This window comes from Salmo salar, chromosome 18, assembly GCF_965601325.2.
Source record: "Salmo salar chromosome 18, fSalSal1, whole genome shotgun sequence".
Classification (NCBI taxonomy): domain Eukaryota; kingdom Metazoa; phylum Chordata; class Actinopteri; order Salmoniformes; family Salmonidae; genus Salmo; species Salmo salar.
In genome coordinates this window covers 87,255,158-87,272,146 of record NC_138308.1, presented here as the reverse complement: position 1 = coordinate 87,272,146, position 16,989 = coordinate 87,255,158, and the positions used below count along the sequence as shown (strand labels likewise).

The window sequence follows — 16,989 nt, the reverse complement described above, 5'->3', positions numbered from 1 at the left end:
TGTGTGTGTGGGGGGTGTGTGGTAGAAGGCTGTGTGGGGGGGGGGAGTGTGGTAGAAGGCTGTGTGGGGGGGGGTGTGTGGTAGAAGGCTGTGTGGGGGGGGGTGTGGTAGAAGGCTGTGTGGGGGGGTGTGTGTGGTAGAAGGCTGTGTGTGTGTGGGGGGGGTGTGGTAGAAGGCTGTGTGTGTGTGTGTGGGGGGGGTGTGGTAGAGGGCTGTGTGTTGGGGGGGTGGTAGAAGGCTGTGTGTGGGGGGGGGGGTGGTAGAAGGCTGTGTGTGGGGGGTGTGTGGTAGAAGGCTGTGTGTGTGGGTGGGGTGTGGTAGAAGGCTGTGTGTGTGGGGGGGGGTGTGGTAGAAGGCTGTGTGTGTGGTAGAAGGCTGTGTGTGTGTGGGGTGTGTGGTAAAAGGCTGTGTGTGTGGGCATGTGGGGTGTGTGGTAAAAGGCTGTGTGTGTGTGGGCATGTGGGGTGTGTGGTAAAAGGCTGTGTGTGTGTGGGCATGTGGGGTGTGTGGTAGAAGGCTATGTGTGTGGGGGGGGTGTGGTAGAAGGCTGTGTGTGTGTGGGGGGGGTGTGTGGTAGAAGGCTGTGTGTGGGGGGGGGTGTGGTAGAAGGCTGTGTGTGTGGGGGGGCTGTGTGTGGGGGTGTGGTAGAAGGTGGGGTGTGTGGTAGAAGGCTGTGTGTGGCAGAAGGCTGTGTGTGTGGGGTGTGTGGTAAAAGGCTGTGTGTGTGGGCATGTGGGGTGTGTGGTAAAAGGCTGTGTGTGTGGGCATGTGGGGTGTGTGGTAGAAGGCTATGTGTGTGGGGGGTGTGTGGTAGAAGGCTGTGTGTGTGGGGGGGGTGTGTGGTAGAAGGCTGTGTATGTGGGGTGTGGTAAAAGGCTGTGTGTGTGGGCATGTGGGGTGTGTGGTAGAAGGCTATGTGGGGTGTGTGGTAGAAGGCTATGTGTGTGGGGGGTGTGTGGTAAAAGGCTGTGTGTGTTGGCATGTGGGGTGTGTGGTAGAAGGCTATGTGTGTGTGGGGTGTGTGGTAGAAGGCTATGTGTGTGTGGGGTGTGTGGTAGAAGGCTATGTGTGTGGGGGGTGTGTGGTAGAAGGCTGTGTGTGTGGGGGGGGGGTGTGGTAGAAGGCTGTGTGTGTGTGGGGGGCTGTGTGTGTGGGGGTGTGGTAGAAGGCGGGGTGTGTGGTAGAAAGCTGTGTGTGGGGTCTGTGGTAGAAGGCTGTGTGTGTGGGGTGTGTGGTAGAAGGCTGTGTGTGGTAGAAGGTGGGGTGTGTGGTAGAAGGCTGTATTTGGGATGTGTGGTAGAAGGCTGTGTGTGTGGGTGGGTATGTGGGGTGTGTGGTAGAAGGCTATGTGTGTGGGGGTGTGTGGTAGAAGGCTGTGTGTGGGGGGGTGTGGTAGAAGGCTGTGTGTGTGGGGTGTGTGGTTGAAGGCTGTGTGTGTGGGGTGTGTGGTAGAAGGCTGTGTGTGTGGGGATGTGGGGTGTGTGGTAGAAGGCTGTGTGTGTGGGGAGTGTGGTAGAAGGCTATGTGTGTGTGGGGGGGTGTGGTAGAAGGCTATGTGTGTGGGGTGTGTGTGGTAGAAGGCTGTGTGTGGGGGGGTGGTAGAAGGCTGTGTGTGGGGGGGTGTGGTAGAAGGCTGTGTGTGTGGGGTGTGTGGTAAAAGGCTGTGTGTGGGCATGTGGGGTGTGTGGTAGAAGGCTGTGTGTGTGGGCATGTGGGGTGTGTGGTAGAAGGCTATGTGTGTGGGGGGTGTGTGGTAGAAGGCTGTGTGTGTGGGGGGGGTGTGTGGTAGAAGGCTGTGTATGTGGGGTGTGTGGTAAAAGGCTGTGTGTGTGGGCATGTGGGGTGTGTGGTAGAAGGCTATGTGTGTGGGGGGTGTGTGGTAAAAGGCTGTGTGTGTGGGCATGTGGGGTGTGTGGTAAAAGGCTATGTGTGTGTGGGGTGTGTGGTAGAAGGCTATGTGTGTGTGGGGTGTGTGGTAGAAGGCTATGTGTGTGTGGGGTGTGTGGTAGAAGGCTATGTGTGTGGGGGGTGTGTGGTAGAAGGCTGTGTGTGTGGGGGGGGTGTGGTAGAAGGCTGTGTGTGTGTGGGGGGCTGTGTGTGTGGGGGTGTGGTAGAAGGCGGGGTCTGTGGTAGAAAGCTGTGTGTGGGGTCTGTGGTAGAAGGCTGTGTGTGTGGGGTGTGTGGTAGAAGGCTGTGTGTGTGGGGTGTGTGGTAGAAGGCTGTGTGTGGTAGAAGGTGGGGTGTGTGGTAGAAGGCTGTATTTGGGATGTGTGGTAGAAGGCTGTGTGTGTGGGTGGGTATGTGGGGTGTGTGGTAGAAGGCTATGTGTGTGGGGGTGTGTGGTAGAAGGCTGTGTGTGGGGGGGTGGTAGAAGGCTGTGTGTGGGGGGGTGTGGTAGAAGGCTGTGTGTGTGGGGTGTGTGGTAGAAGGCTGTGTGTGTGGGGATGTGGGGTGTGTGGTAGAAGGCTGTGTGTGTGGGGAGTGTGGTAGAAGGCTGTGTGTGTGGGGGGTGTGGTAGAAGGCTATGTGTGTGTGGGGGGGTGTGGTAGAAGGCTATGTGTGTGGGGTGTGTGTGGTAGAAGGCTGTGTGTGTGTGGGGGGGTGTGTGGTAGAAGGCTGTGTGTGTGGGGGGGTGTGTGGTAGAAGGCTGTGTATGTGGGGTGTGTGGTAAAAGGCTGTGTGTGTGGGCATGTGGGGTGTGTGGTAGAAGGCTATGTGTGGGGGGGGGGTGTGGTAGAAGGCTGTGTGTGGGGGGTGTGTGGTAGAAGGCTGTGTGTGGGGGGGTGTGGTAGAAGGCTGTGTGTGTGGGGGGTGTGGTAGAAGGCTGTGTGTGGGGGGGGTGGTAGAAGGCTGTGTATGGTGTGGGTGGTAGAAGGTGGGATGTGTGGTAGAAGGCAGTATTTGGGGTGTGTGGTAGAAGGCTGTGTGTGGGGATGTGGGGTGTGTGGTAGAAGGCTGTGTATGTGGGGTGTGTGGTAGAAGGCTGTGTGTGTGGGGATGTGGGGTGTGGTATAAGGCTGTGTGTGGGGTGTGTGGTAGAAGGCTGTGTGTGGGGTGTGTGGTAGAAGGCTGTGTATGTGGGGTGTGTGGTAGAAGGCTGTGTGTGTGTGGAGGAACAAAGGAACATGGAGGAACAAAGTGTTACACAACACACATTTGTCTGTTCTTGCTCATTTGGCTAGCTAAGATACTAACCTGCCAATACCTGAACACACTTTCTATGTATTCAGCATCCATTTACTGATCTGATTAAAACACAATGTCTATGTATTCATCATCATTAAAACATCTTATTAAAACACACAGTCCTTTCAGTGCTCCTATGTATGACTAACAGTAGGCTTAACAGTCATTCCATTGATTTAATCATACACTCCTCCTCATGGGGACATGGGAAATGACCCCACGAGAGGGAATGTTCCTGGTTTTACTATCCTTTGGGGACTTTTGGGTATTTCCGGTACCCATGAGGATACTGTTAAAGGAGGGGTGGGGAAGCTTTTCACTGGGACACAGAGAGGAGTTTCTTCCAGTAACACACTGACCCCAGTGTCAGCCAGGAGGGGTGCGGGTGGTTAAGTGTGAGTAATGCATTATCAGGAGGAAAAAGGTGTGTGTGTGTGTGTTAGCGATGATAATGCATTACACGCACACACTTAGAGAGAGACCTCTGTAACATTCACTGTTTTGCTAGGAGTCCCCTCATCTTTCTGGCCCCAGAAAAGGGATGTTCTGTTTTCCCTCTGTGAAGATTCAGAGATAAAGACAGTCCACAACACATGGAGATGTATGATGATAAAGCAGTTCTGGACACAGTGGGATGAATATGCCGTCCAGGCTGGGCTGAGTAGTAGAATCATTCAGAACAATTTGAAGCAAATCGAAGTCAAGTTGATAATTAATCAATGTTTTTATCATCATCGTGACCTTATAGCAGTACAACAGAACAGTCACAATAGTATGAGCTGTTGCATTCTGTAGTTAGGGATAGGAGTTTTCCTGACCTCATAACTTGACCAGGAAAAACTCTTGGCCCTGGTCATAGTCAGTAGGAATAGTATTAGCAGGAGCAGGTGTTAACACGATGCTGTTGTTTAACTTAATGAACTTTTATGATGTCGTAGTTTCACAGCAGACGTTTAACTACAGTAGTGTTGCTTTATGTCGTTGACGTAATGGAATTTCTCTCCAACCTCACGCATGTGTGAGTCGGACCGCCTCTGCTCCCTATGCAGACTGTGTGTTCGTGGGCATAACGTTTCATTCCTCCAAGTGAACCCATAGCACCGCCGTTTCATTTCAAAATTTGTGTCCGTAGATTAGAAACCCATTTCTTTTTTAATTGCGTTAACACGATCCAGAGAGGCATAACAAATGTCCAGCGATGTAGATCACCATGGCAACAGCTACCCAAACCCATACTAACTAATGCTGTAGTAGTGATGTCAGTGAGATGGTGGATCTGTCCCAAATGGCACCCTATTCCCTATGTAGTGCACTGCGTTTGACTAGTGCCCATAGGGCTCTGATTAAAAGTAGTGTAGTATGTAGGAAATGGAGTGTTATTTGGGACGCAGGCATGGTGTGAGTGACTGTTACCATGACAATAACAAGACATGCTGCATCCAATCAACGCCCTGCCTGAGGTGTTGCCAAAGCAACACAGCGCTGGTGATTGAACCCAGACGCACAGGGGAATTCCAGAACTTCCCAGAAGTTCTTATGGAATGGGGAGGGAAGCATTGAATATACACTCTGAATAGGGGTCAAACTCATCCACAACGAAGAGGAAAGAATCCATTGATGACTAGTGATATAGTTAATAATAGGGCAGTTGGATTTGACACGCAGGCCTTATAACACCCTTATAAGCATGGTTTGATACATGCATAGCTTTCTCATAGTGCAGTTCAGGTTAGAATGGAGAAGAAAACATGTTGTATGACAAAGGGTACTGAGCTAAAGGGTAGAGCTGCCGCTTTCAAGGAGTGGGACTCGAACTCGGAAGCTTATAAGAAATCCCACTATGCCTTCCAACTGGTCAAAGGTCAAATGGTCAAAGTCTCCAGTCACCCTGTTAATAGACTGTTCTCTTTGCTACCGCACGGCAAGCTGTACCGGAGCGCCAAGTCTAGGTCCAAAAGGTTTCTTAACAGCTTCTAACCCCAAGCCATGAGACTCCTGAACAGCTAATCAAATGGCTGCCCAGAACCCTCTTTTACGCTGCTGCTACTCTCTATTTATTATCTATGCATAGTCACTTTAACTATACCTACATATACATATTAACTCAATTACCTCAACTAACCGGTACCCCCGCACATTGACCCTGTATATAGCCTCGCTATTGTTATTTTACTGTTACTATTCATCAAGCATTGCTCACTCTATAGACCAAAAAATGGCAACCTCTAGTCAAACTGTTATCATAACGTCCTGGAGGGTAGTCAAACTGTTATCATAACCCCCTGAGTGTAGTCAAACGTTATCATAACCCCCCTGAGTGTAGTCAAACTGTTATCATGACCCCCTGAAATGTAGTCAAACTGTTATCATAACCCCCCTGAGTGTAGTCAAACTGTTATCATAACCCCCCTGGAAGGTAGTCACTGTTATCATAAACCCCTGGAGGGTAGTCAAACTGTTATCATAAACCCCTGGAGGATAGTCAAACTGTTATCATAACCCCCCTGAGTGTAGTCAAACTGTTATCATAAACCCCTGAAATGTAGTCAAACTGTTATCATAACCCCCTGGAGGGTAGTCAAACTGTTATCATAACCCCCTGGAGGGTAGTCAAACTGTTATCATAACCCCCTGAAATGTAGTCAAACTGTTATCATAACCCCCCTGAAATGTAGTCAAACGTTATCATAACCCCCCTGAGTGTAGTCAAACTGTTATCATAACCCCCTGAGTGTAGTCACTGTTATCATAACCCCCTGGAGTGTAGTCACTGTTATCATAACCCCCTGGAGTGTAGTCAAACTGTTATCATAACCCCCTGACTGTAGTCAAACTGTTATCATAACCCCCTGAATTGTAGTCAAACTGTTATCATAACCCCCTGGAGGGTAGTCAAACTGTTATCATAACCCCCCTGAAATGTAGTCAAACTGTTATCATAACCCCCTGGAGTGTAGTCACTGTTATCATAACCCCCTGGAGTGTAGTCAAACTGTTATCATAACCCCCCTGAATTGTAGTCAAACTGTTATCATAACCCCCTGAAATGTAGTCTAACTGTTATCATAACCCCCCTGAAATGTAGTCAAACTGTTATCATAACCCCCTGAAATGTAGTCAAACTGTTATCATAACCCCCCTGAGTGTAGTCAAACTGTTATCATAACCCCCTGGAGGGTAGTCAAACTGTTATCATAACCCCCTGGAGGGTAGTCAAACTGTTATCATAACCCCCCGGAGTGTAGTCAAACTGTTATCATAACCTCCTGAAATGTAGTCAAACTGTTATCATAACCCCCTGGAGGGTAGTCAAACTGTTATCATAACCCCCTGAAATGTAGTCAAACTGTTATCATAACCCCCTGAATTGTAGTCAAACTGTTATCATAACCCCCCTGAAATGTAGTCAAACTGTTATCATAACCCCCTGAAATGTAGTCAAACTGCTTTCATAACCCCCTGAGGGTAGTCAAACTGTTGGAGGGCAGTAACAGAGAATGTCTGACTTCTGCCATAATCTACTCCTAGTCACCTTCCGTCTATTCAGTATGAAACACTAACAAACCAGACAGGCTTAATACGTCACAACAACCACAAACATTACAAGCAAAGCCTTACGTTTATAGCTGTGTTAAGCTGTGTTAATACCGTTTCTGGAAAGAGACTGTTATATTGTTATGAACGGAGGAGTTTCTGAGAAGAGCTGGTTGAGTAATGCTGCTGACTAGATACAGTATTTATAAAAACACAGAGGTTTATGTTTTTGACACAAAGTATATTCACACACACACTACGATTGCACATGTTTTTAATGTAAACTAGTGGTGATTAGTCATAGGTGAGTGTACAGCTAGATAAGATTTAACAGCTGGACTACTATGATATTATATAGCATCTCTCTCTCTCTCTCTCTCTCTCTCTCTCTCTCTCTCTCTCTCTCTCTCTCTCTCTCTCTCTCTCTCTCTCTCTCTCTCTCTCTCTCTCTCTCTCTCTCTCTCTCTCTCTCTCTCTCTCTCTCTCTCTCTCTCTCTCTCTCTCTCTCTCTCACATTTCCTATTCATTCCATCCTCTCTCTTTGTCATCTCTCTTAATTCCATTCCATCATCTCTCTCTGTCATCTCTCTTAATTCCTTTCCATCATCTCTCTCTGTCATCTCTCCTGTGTTCTAGATGTGTAAGAAGCTATGGTCTACGGTGATGGAGAGAACAAGGTTCTAGAGCATCCACCCTGGTGGGCAGAGTTGAAGCCACTAACTCCATTTTGGAAGCTATAGAAATGAAGTCGTTGTCACGCATCCTGGTTCGCGGCGAGGCTACAGACACCTTAGTCTGGCGTTGCCATACCTCCAAAATGAAGTCGTTGTCACGCATCCTGGTTCGCGGCGAAGCTACAGACACCTTAATGCTTTAAAAATAACTTTAAAATGATGTTATGTGAGAAACATAAACATGTTAAATTAAAAATACAAAAACAGTTTACTTAAAGTATATATTTTAGTTACTTTATTGAAAATGCAAATATATTTAAAATTAAACACAGTGTGACGTAGAAGTCCGTCACTGGCCGCGGGCAGCATTTGGTACTTTAACGCACGCACACATTCATCACTCCTCCCTGCTCCGTTATCAGATAAGTTAACAATGTGGGTCGACACACAAGTTAACGTCTCTATCTTAGTACATACATTTCACACTTACTTCAGTAACCAGTTAGGGTATAAAGAAATAAAGACAGGTGTTCATATTTAATATAAGCAATATTTAGTATACTTATCGATGTTATGGATGAGCACGGTTGTTTGTTCTGTTCCTCTCCTCTCTCCATCTCTGTAGCTTCCAGGTATGCTGGATAAGGACCCGAGCTAAGGGAATTGGGCTTACTTTGTAGTGCCTGTCCGGAATGGCTCATTAATGTAAACGGGCATATTGGAAGACACTGTCAGTATTGATGTAATTTTGTAAATGTTATATTGTGATGTTGTTTCATAAACGTGTTGCAATGTATATATTTTGGTATGTTTAGATAAATGGAAACTATGTTGAATAGGTAATTGCTTAATTAATTAGTGTTAATTGTTCTGAGGGGAGGGGCTACCCCTACAAAAGGAGCCTCTCTTTCAGTTCAAGGAGAGGCATTTTGGATTGAGCTGTGGGTGGGGCAGCTTTGTTTTTAAGCTGTCCCATAAGGTATACGTTTGATGGCAGTACTGTTGTTTTGTTCCGGAATCACTATGTAAATAAACACCGTTGCACAGAAGAACTTTTGCGGCTCCGCCATCTTTATATTTTTTATAGAGGTTAGGTTTTCCAGTTTAGCCTTCTGGCCTACTCTACGTGACACACAGATATGTCTAATGTACATAAGTATTCACACCTCAGAGTCACTACAAGTTCATTATAATCCACATAATAATTCACATTTCCTGTTGCTGCAGAATTCTTTTCCTGCTGTAGCAAACTGGCTCAAATTAAGATCCTACATCTGTATGGCCCTCAATTTCAACCCCCCCAAAAAATATAAAATAAATGAAATAAAGGATTTATTTACTATGGTAAAAGTGGGGTAATTGTGGGAAACTGCCTATGAAGGGAAGTCCGAAAGAGATTATATTCATTATATTTTATTTCATAATTGGAACTGATTTACCATGATATGATGCCAGCTAACCCCACATAAATTAGATTATACATAACTACATGAATTAAGATTTCAATCACATGTATTTATAAAGCCCTTTTTACCTCAGCAGATGTCACAAAGTGCTATACAGAAAGATATTTGACTTTATTTTGATTGCCAAATGATTCTATGGTTGTCTAATGTGTATATAGTTGTACTGTATGTCACACGTAATGCTGTATATATCTTTTGCACATTTTGTAAAATACTGACTGAATAAAGGGTTTGTAAAATAAACATGAAATAAAGATTTTTACTAATACAAATACATGGATTGCATTGATGGATTATAATTTCAGTGAAGCACATACTTTGTTAATTTTATATTCGCATCTTAAGTAACCATGCTTGATTGATGAGTAGTACCCTTGCCTGAGACCTGAAGACTTGCGTTAGCTCCCCAAGCTAATGTCGAGGTTTTAGCTCAGCTGGCTGACACTGTTGTGGTTCACTGGAGACCCGGATTTGAAGTCTAGGTGATCACATTAGCAGTTATTACGATCATATAACATTTTAATAATGTTAGTCCTTTTATATACTCATGTTTTCTCATTCCTATCAGTTGAGCTTCATTTTTGGCAATCAGCATCCATTCCAATTCAAATCTGATTAAATCCTTATGAACACACTAAACTCCCAAAATGTCCTGATATTGTTTTCTTAAGCAGGGGCTCTAGTAAAAAAAAAATAACTTCTAAAGTTCTAAAATGATCCATCTCTTCTTAAAGGGATACTTCAGGATTTGGTCTGTGGCTACCCATAGACTCATAGACTTCCAGTCTTTGCACTAGCGCTAGTTAGCAATTTTCTTCAAACTGCATACAGAGACAAAAAAATAACATCCACGGGTTCGTCTGAGTCTGGGGAAGTAGATAAAATGCCTCATTGTGAGGTATCCCCTTTAAGAAAGGGTGGAATCCATATATGTGTCAGAATCTTTCAAACCCCAAAGATCCATTCTTCTAAACACACCATCTTGGCAAAAAAAGAGGTCACATGTTATTTGGATAGTCGCTCTATAAGAAGATACTTATAAGAGGGGGAAAATAGGTTTAGTTCATCCATCCCTGGATCGGATTCTCTGGATCTGAACAAAGTTTGAAAACCGCAAAGATCCTGGTGTGTGTGTAACGATGTGTGCTGAGAGTCGGGAAGCAAGTTCAGGGAGTGAGTGTTTTAATAAATAAACACAACATAATACAAAATAAGAAACACGAACAACGCACAGACATGACACAGGAACAGAAATAATAACGCCTGGGGAAGGAACCAAAGGCAGTGACATATACAGGGCAGGTAATCAAGGAAGTGATATAGTCCAGGTGAGTCTGATGATGCGCAGGTGCGCGTAACGATGGTGACAGGTGTGCGCCATAACGAGCAGCCTGGTGACCTAGAGGCGGGAGAGGGAGCACATGTGACAGTGTGACACATTTTTGTGTTTGTATTTGCCTGGCAACACGCACACACACAACACACACATACATGCACACTCACACGTCGTCTGGGAGGGAAATATTCATTACTCAACACCACAACCCTTGTCCTCCCAACATCCGGTCCTTAAAATGAAGCTTAGGACATATGTTGTCTCAGATTTTACAGTGTGTGTGGTGTGTGTGTGTGTGTGTGTGGACGTGTTTAACTATTCTTGGGACCAGAAATCCCCTCACAAATAGTAAACAAACAAACATTTGACCAACTGGGGACATTTTGTTAGTTCCGACGAGGTCAAAGGCTATTTCTAGGGGGTTTAGGGTTAAGGTTAGAATTAGTGTTAGAATTACATTCAGAGTAAGGGTCAGAAGCTAGGGTTAGTTTTAGGGTTAGGAGCTAGGGTTAGGTTTAGGTTTAGGGTTTTGGATTAAGGATAGGGTTAGGGTAAGTGTAGGGGTTAGGGAAAATAGGATTTTGAATGGGACAGAATTGTGTGTCCCCACAAGGTTAGCTGTACAAGACTGCGTGTGTGTGTGTGTGTGTGTGTGTGTGTGTGTGTGTGTTGTAACTTTAACTTAATCTCAGAAATAATTGCTCCGAAATGTTTATGTTACCGTTTCAGATAAGGGTTTGAGGGATGTTTATGTTGGAAGTCACCACGATATTTCAACCTCATAAATTGCATGTAGACTTCAGTAATTCATTTCTTGGAGACCAATCAAACCACTTCTGACCTACTGGTGAATCCAAGATGGCAGACTTGTTGAAATTCATCATTTCCTCCTTGGGAAGGACATGGACAGGACCTATGAATTAGAAGTGCTTGGCAGTGCAAACAGTCTAGACACATGTCTCTATTGTGGATGACCATTTGCACCTGAATGTGTGTGTTTGGTCAGATTATTTTTTGCCATATTTCTTTAAATTTGACCATCTTCAGCCTACAGATGTAGGATCTTAATTTGATCACTATTTTGTTGCTGAGAATTTTCCTGCAGCGCAGTTAATGCAGATGAGCTTGATGATTTACATAAATTCAAAGAAAAAGCTTACTAACACAAGGTCATGTTAACAGTAGTATTCCACTTCTCATGTAGCATCAACAATGTAGAAAATAGCAAAAAAATTAAGAAAAACCCTGGAATGAGTAGGTGTGTCCAGACTGTTGAATGGTACTGTATGTAGCTGTGGTTGTCTTGTCTGGGCCAGCTGTGTTTTCTCCTTTATGTCTCCCTGCTTTATTTCTATGTCTGTACCATCACTCATTCTCTCCTTCCCTCCCTCTGGCCGTTCTCCCTCTCTTGTATGTCTGTGCCGTCAATCTCTTTTTTCAGTTTTCTCCTTCCCTCGCTGTCTTCTGTTTTATAGCTGTCACTCTTTCTGTCTCCCTCTCTTCTTTCTGTCACTCTTTCTCTCCTTTCTTCTTCATCTCCTTCTTTTCCTCCCTCTATATCTGTACCATCTCTCTTTCCCACTTTCCTTCGATGTCTCACCCTTTCTCTAGGTTCACTTGCTGCGTCTCTATGCGTTACATTCCAGACATTCATTCTAGAACCCCAGGAGAATCTAGGAGGCCAAATTCTAGCGCTTTGTTTTCAGGAGACACAAGTTCATCCCAATGAATTATGAACCAAACATCATAACTCAATCCAAACTGCCAGGTCATTTAAAGTGTCCCTGTGTCTATTACTGTACTGTCAGCAATATATACAGATGCAATAATGGTGTTAACTTAAAGCATGCTGAGCATACATCAGCCAAGACACCAATGTCTTATTTTATAGCTAAATGAATGGTTTAGAGCTAAATGGATGGTTTATAGCTAAATGGATGGTTTATAACTAAATGGATAGTTTATAGTTAAATGGATGGTTTATAGCTAAATGGATGGTTTATAGCTAAATGGATGGTTTATAGCTAAATGGATGGTTTATAGCTAAATGGATGGTTTATAACCAAATGGATGGTTTATAACTAAATGGATGGTTTATAACTAAATGGATGGTTTATAACTAAATGGATGGTTTATAGCTAAATGGATGGTTTATAACTAAATGGATGGTTTATAGCTAAATGGATGGTTTATAACCAAATGGATGGTTTATAACTAAATGGATGGTTTATAGCTAAATGGATGGTTTATAGCTAAATGGATGGTTTATAGCTAAATGGATGGTTTATAACCAAATGGATGGTTTATAACTAAATGGATGGTTTATAACTAAATGGATGGTTTATAACTAAATGGATGGTTTATAGCTAAATGGATGGTTTATAACTAAATGGATGGTTTATAACTAAATGGATGGTTTATAGCTAAATGGATGGTTTATAACTAAATGGATGGTTTATAGCTAAATGGATGGTTTATACCTAAGTGGATGGTTTATATCTAAATGGATGGTTTATAGCTAAGTGGATAGTTTATAGTTAAATGGATGGTTTATAGCTAAATGGATGGTTTATAACTAAATGGATGGTTTATACCTAAGTGGATGGTTTATATCTAAATGGATGGTTTATAGCTAAGTGGATGGTTTATAGCTAAATGGATGGTTTATAGCTAAGTGGATGGTTTATAACTAAATGGATGGTTTATAGCTAAGTGGATGGTTTATAGCTAAGTGGATGGTTTATAGCTAAATGGATGGTTTATAGCTAAATGGATGGTTTATAGCTAAATGGATGGTTTATAACTAAATGGATGGTTTATAGCTAAATGGATGGTTTATACCTAAATGGATGGTTTATAGCTAAGTGGATGGTTTATAGCTAAGTGGATGGTTTATAACTAAATGGATGGTTTATAGCTAAATGGATGGTTTATAGCTAAATGGATGGTTTATAACTAAATGGATGGTTTTTAACTAAAAGGATGGTTTATAGCTAAATGGATGGTTTATAACTAAATGGATGGTTTATAGCTAAATGGATGGTTTATAGCTAAATGGATGGTCTGTTTTACAGGGTTTAAAGCTCATAGCTGCTGAGGATAAAGGCGAATTGCAGTCAGAATGGGAGCAAAGGTGAATATCTATATTGGTTTGAGATTGCACCGGTGGTTTGTGTTTAGGATACTCCTTTAAAACATATGTGGTCTGAAACAGAGAAGGAATGGAGGCACCAGCTGTATCTAGAGAGAGAGAGAGAGAGAGAGAGAGTGAGACTGGAAAAGAGGAAGAATATTGTAACCTCTTCAGTTGCGGTTACTCAAAGCTTAGGATCCACATTCAACTGTGGACCTATTTCAGAGAACCAGACCATACCCGTAACATGCATTATTTCTGATGTCCAAATGATCCATATGTATGCCATAAGAGATCTTATTGAACTTTGATGAACCATTAGTATGCATTAAATGACATAAAACTTCATATTGCATTGGCAAAAACCAAAATCTCACGTTCGCTTTGTTATGGTTGGTTTGAGGCTACATAGACCTAAACACACGTGCACACACACACACACACACACACACACACACACACACACACACACAACACACACACCAATTGAACAGGAGATGCAACACTTCTACTGTGGGAAGGAGCTTTGGCCTCACATCTCTCCTCTCCAAAATACATTCTCTCCGATCCCATTTGGATAATGTCCATTGACTTGACTGATTTTCAAAAGCCAAACAAAATCAGTCCCATATTAGCAAGCTTTTCATTTTAACGTGACATTTCAAATGAAGTTTTCTGCCAACTTTTCCATCAGCATCATAAAAGATGACAGTATGAGAGTTCAGAGGATTATCATTTGTTGGGCAGATTATGAAATGAGAAGTGAAGTGATTTTGTTTATTAGACATGTGTGGTTTAGCGAGCCAAAGTCAACATTATGGTTCTTATCCGATTATAAAATGTTTCTGTCATAGTGTACATCCCCTAATGACACCCTATTCCATACATAGTGCACCATATGGGCCCTGGTCAAAAGTAGTAAACTATGTAGGGTATAGGGTGCCATTAGGGACACAAATATAGCATTTCATTTTACCTTTATTTAACTAGGAAAGTCAGTTAAGAACAAATTCTTATTTTCAATGACGGCCTATGAACAGTGGGTTAACTGACTTGTTCAGGGGTAGAACAACAGATTTTTACCTTGTCAGCTCGGGGATTTGATCTTGCAACCTTTCTTGCAACCATTACTAGTCCAACGCTCTAACCACTAGGCTACCTATCTAATGTAGTATTTATTATAGTATTTAATATAGCATTTAATATAGCATTTCATGTAGTATTTAATTTAGCATTTAATATAGCATTTAATATAGTATTTAAACAGGATGGGGCGAAACAAAATGGAGGAGAGAAACAGCTGTCAACCTTCACTTGACTCAGATTATATTCAAGTTATAGTTTAAGTAGCCTATTATCGTTGATGCTAAAACACCATCCTGCCTATCTGGCCATTGCCAATAAGTCTAACTAAGTTTTAACTAAGTTCAAATTCATTAAAGGGTACGAGACTCAAACTTTCTAAGTCGATGTTGCAAAAACCACGATCTAACCATCAGAGTAATATGAAAACCAGCTTTCCTTCGACACTGTCTTGGAATCTAATATCTTGGGTTTAGGAATGCTTCTGTAATGCTTTATTATATATCCATGACCGGGTGATACACTAAATCACATGGCTCCAACAGCCATGTTGGATTGATCAGTTACCCACACAGACTGAGGTTTGAGGTTTGGGCTGGGAAACTGGAGCCCGGTGGCCTCGCTGTCTGCCAAGAGCTACAGGAACTGGCCTGAAAGGCTAGTATTACTATGGCCTATATCTTATGTCGTTGTCATAACCACTGAGTAAATCTTCCAATGAACTAACTCAGCAAAACTTAAAGGGTGTGTTCATGAGGCTGAAACATTAGAGTGTTGGAAAGAGACATAATTTATAGTGACAGACGTTAGATAATGAATATTATCTGTTCTACATTATGTATTTCTATCTGAACGTTTTTGTAGTGTTCCAACGTCAGAACTAGAATGATTTCTATAGCGATTCTATTTCTATGGTTCCAACCTTCTGAAGAAATCACAGGTTCCTCCTCTTTGATTGAGTCTTTCAAACTAAAGCAGGATGGAGAATAGATTGAGTTTATTTTTAATACCTTTTACCTAGAAATCATTTTCTGGAATCACAAAGCTGAAAACCAAACTTGTTCCTTGGCTGTAAGATTGCTTTCTCCTTGGAGGGGGATCTGTTCCTAGTTGTGCTAGGTTTTCATGTGTGTAATGTGGTCTGTGTGTAGCTTGTGTAGAGGAGTCAGGCGCAGGACAGCAGATATGAGTAAATAAACGTAATTTACTCAAAAATAGACAAATAAAATACAAAAAGGCGAGCCCACATAGCGGACTGTCTTACATACAAACAATTACTCACAAACAAACATGGGGGAACAGAGGGTTAAATAATGAACAAGTAATTGGGGAATTGAAACCAGCTGTGTAAGACAAAGACAAAACAAATGGAAAATGAAAAGTGGATCGGCGATGGCTAGAAGGCCGGCGACGTCGACTGCCGAATGCCGCCTGAACAAGGAGAGGGACCGACTTCGGCGGAAGTCGTGACAGTGTGTTAGGATGCAACATCCTATTGTTATGATGATAATATTTATTAAGGGTTTCAACAGAGTTGTGCCTGAGCAAGATGGATAAACCATTACCTAAGTATCTTATAGTCAATATTGACAGATGAAAACTAAACCCAGGTCAAAATCATTTCATTGTTTTATGAGATTCAAGAGCGATTTCACACTGAGAAGGGCCATCATGAGCACCCACTTGGATATATCCATCACGAGCACCTAATATATATCCATCACGAGCACCTTATAGGATATATCCATCACGAGCACCTAATAGAATATATCCATCACGAGCACCTAATAGGATATATCCATCACGAGCACCTAATAGGATATATCCATCACGAGCACCTAATAAGATATATCCATCACAAGCACTGTTACGTGTTACGTTTTTCTTGTTCCCCATTTTCCCCTGTTAGTGTGTTTGTCTTGGGCATTACAGGTGTACCGAGTTGCGGCTAACGATGGTGGGCGTGGCTGTAGCTGATTACAGAGAGGATATCTGTTTGCCGTGTGAGAAGAGAAGAAGAGAGAGGGGGAGAGAGAGAGGACACTTGTTTTTTTTTGTTTGACTATTTGTGTTAATTTCTTTGTTTGTGTTTCAGCCTGTCCTCCTGAGGCGCTCCACCCTACCTAGGTCCTGGAGAAGGGAAAAGGTAGATCTGCCCATGGGTGTACATTCTCACGTAGATAACCCATTGTTTTATACACTAGGTTAGCCGGGCGGGTGTCACCCTTGTATTTTTCTTGGAACCAGGTAGGACAGTGGGTTAGGGTTTAGAATGTGTTAGGAAGGATTAGGTGTGTAGAAGAGGAGGGACCTTTTGTTTATTTTCATTACTTGGACCCCGAACCCAAACATTTCCCTTCTCTTACCTTCCCTTGTGGTTGTTTTGTTTCTTATTGATTATTTATGGGTGTTTTATATTATTTATTTATTTAACTAATTCACTAAACATCCCCTGAGGGTTAAAATTGAGTTGTGGTCTGATTTATTTATCGCTCATTGCACCCCACATTTCTTCCCCTTTCATCCGTGTTACCTGGTGTGTTTAGGCCCAGGCATTTACGTCTCCTCCTCAGACGA

The 16,989-nt window shown here is 43.0% G+C and overlaps 1 long non-coding RNA gene across 8 annotated transcripts in view; it reads left to right on the top strand.

The window, feature by feature from the left end:
* The window catches only part of LOC106577907 (uncharacterized), a 38,263-nt gene extending 29,127 nt beyond the window's left edge, over positions 1-9,136 (top strand). For all 8 annotated transcript variants that reach the window (XR_006760518.2, XR_006760522.2, XR_006760519.2 and 5 more), the window contains one exon: positions 7,357-9,136. This is a non-coding gene — a long non-coding RNA (uncharacterized LOC106577907). The remainder of the gene's footprint in view (positions 1-7,356) is intronic.
* The last annotated feature ends 7,853 nt before the right edge of the window (positions 9,137-16,989 follow it).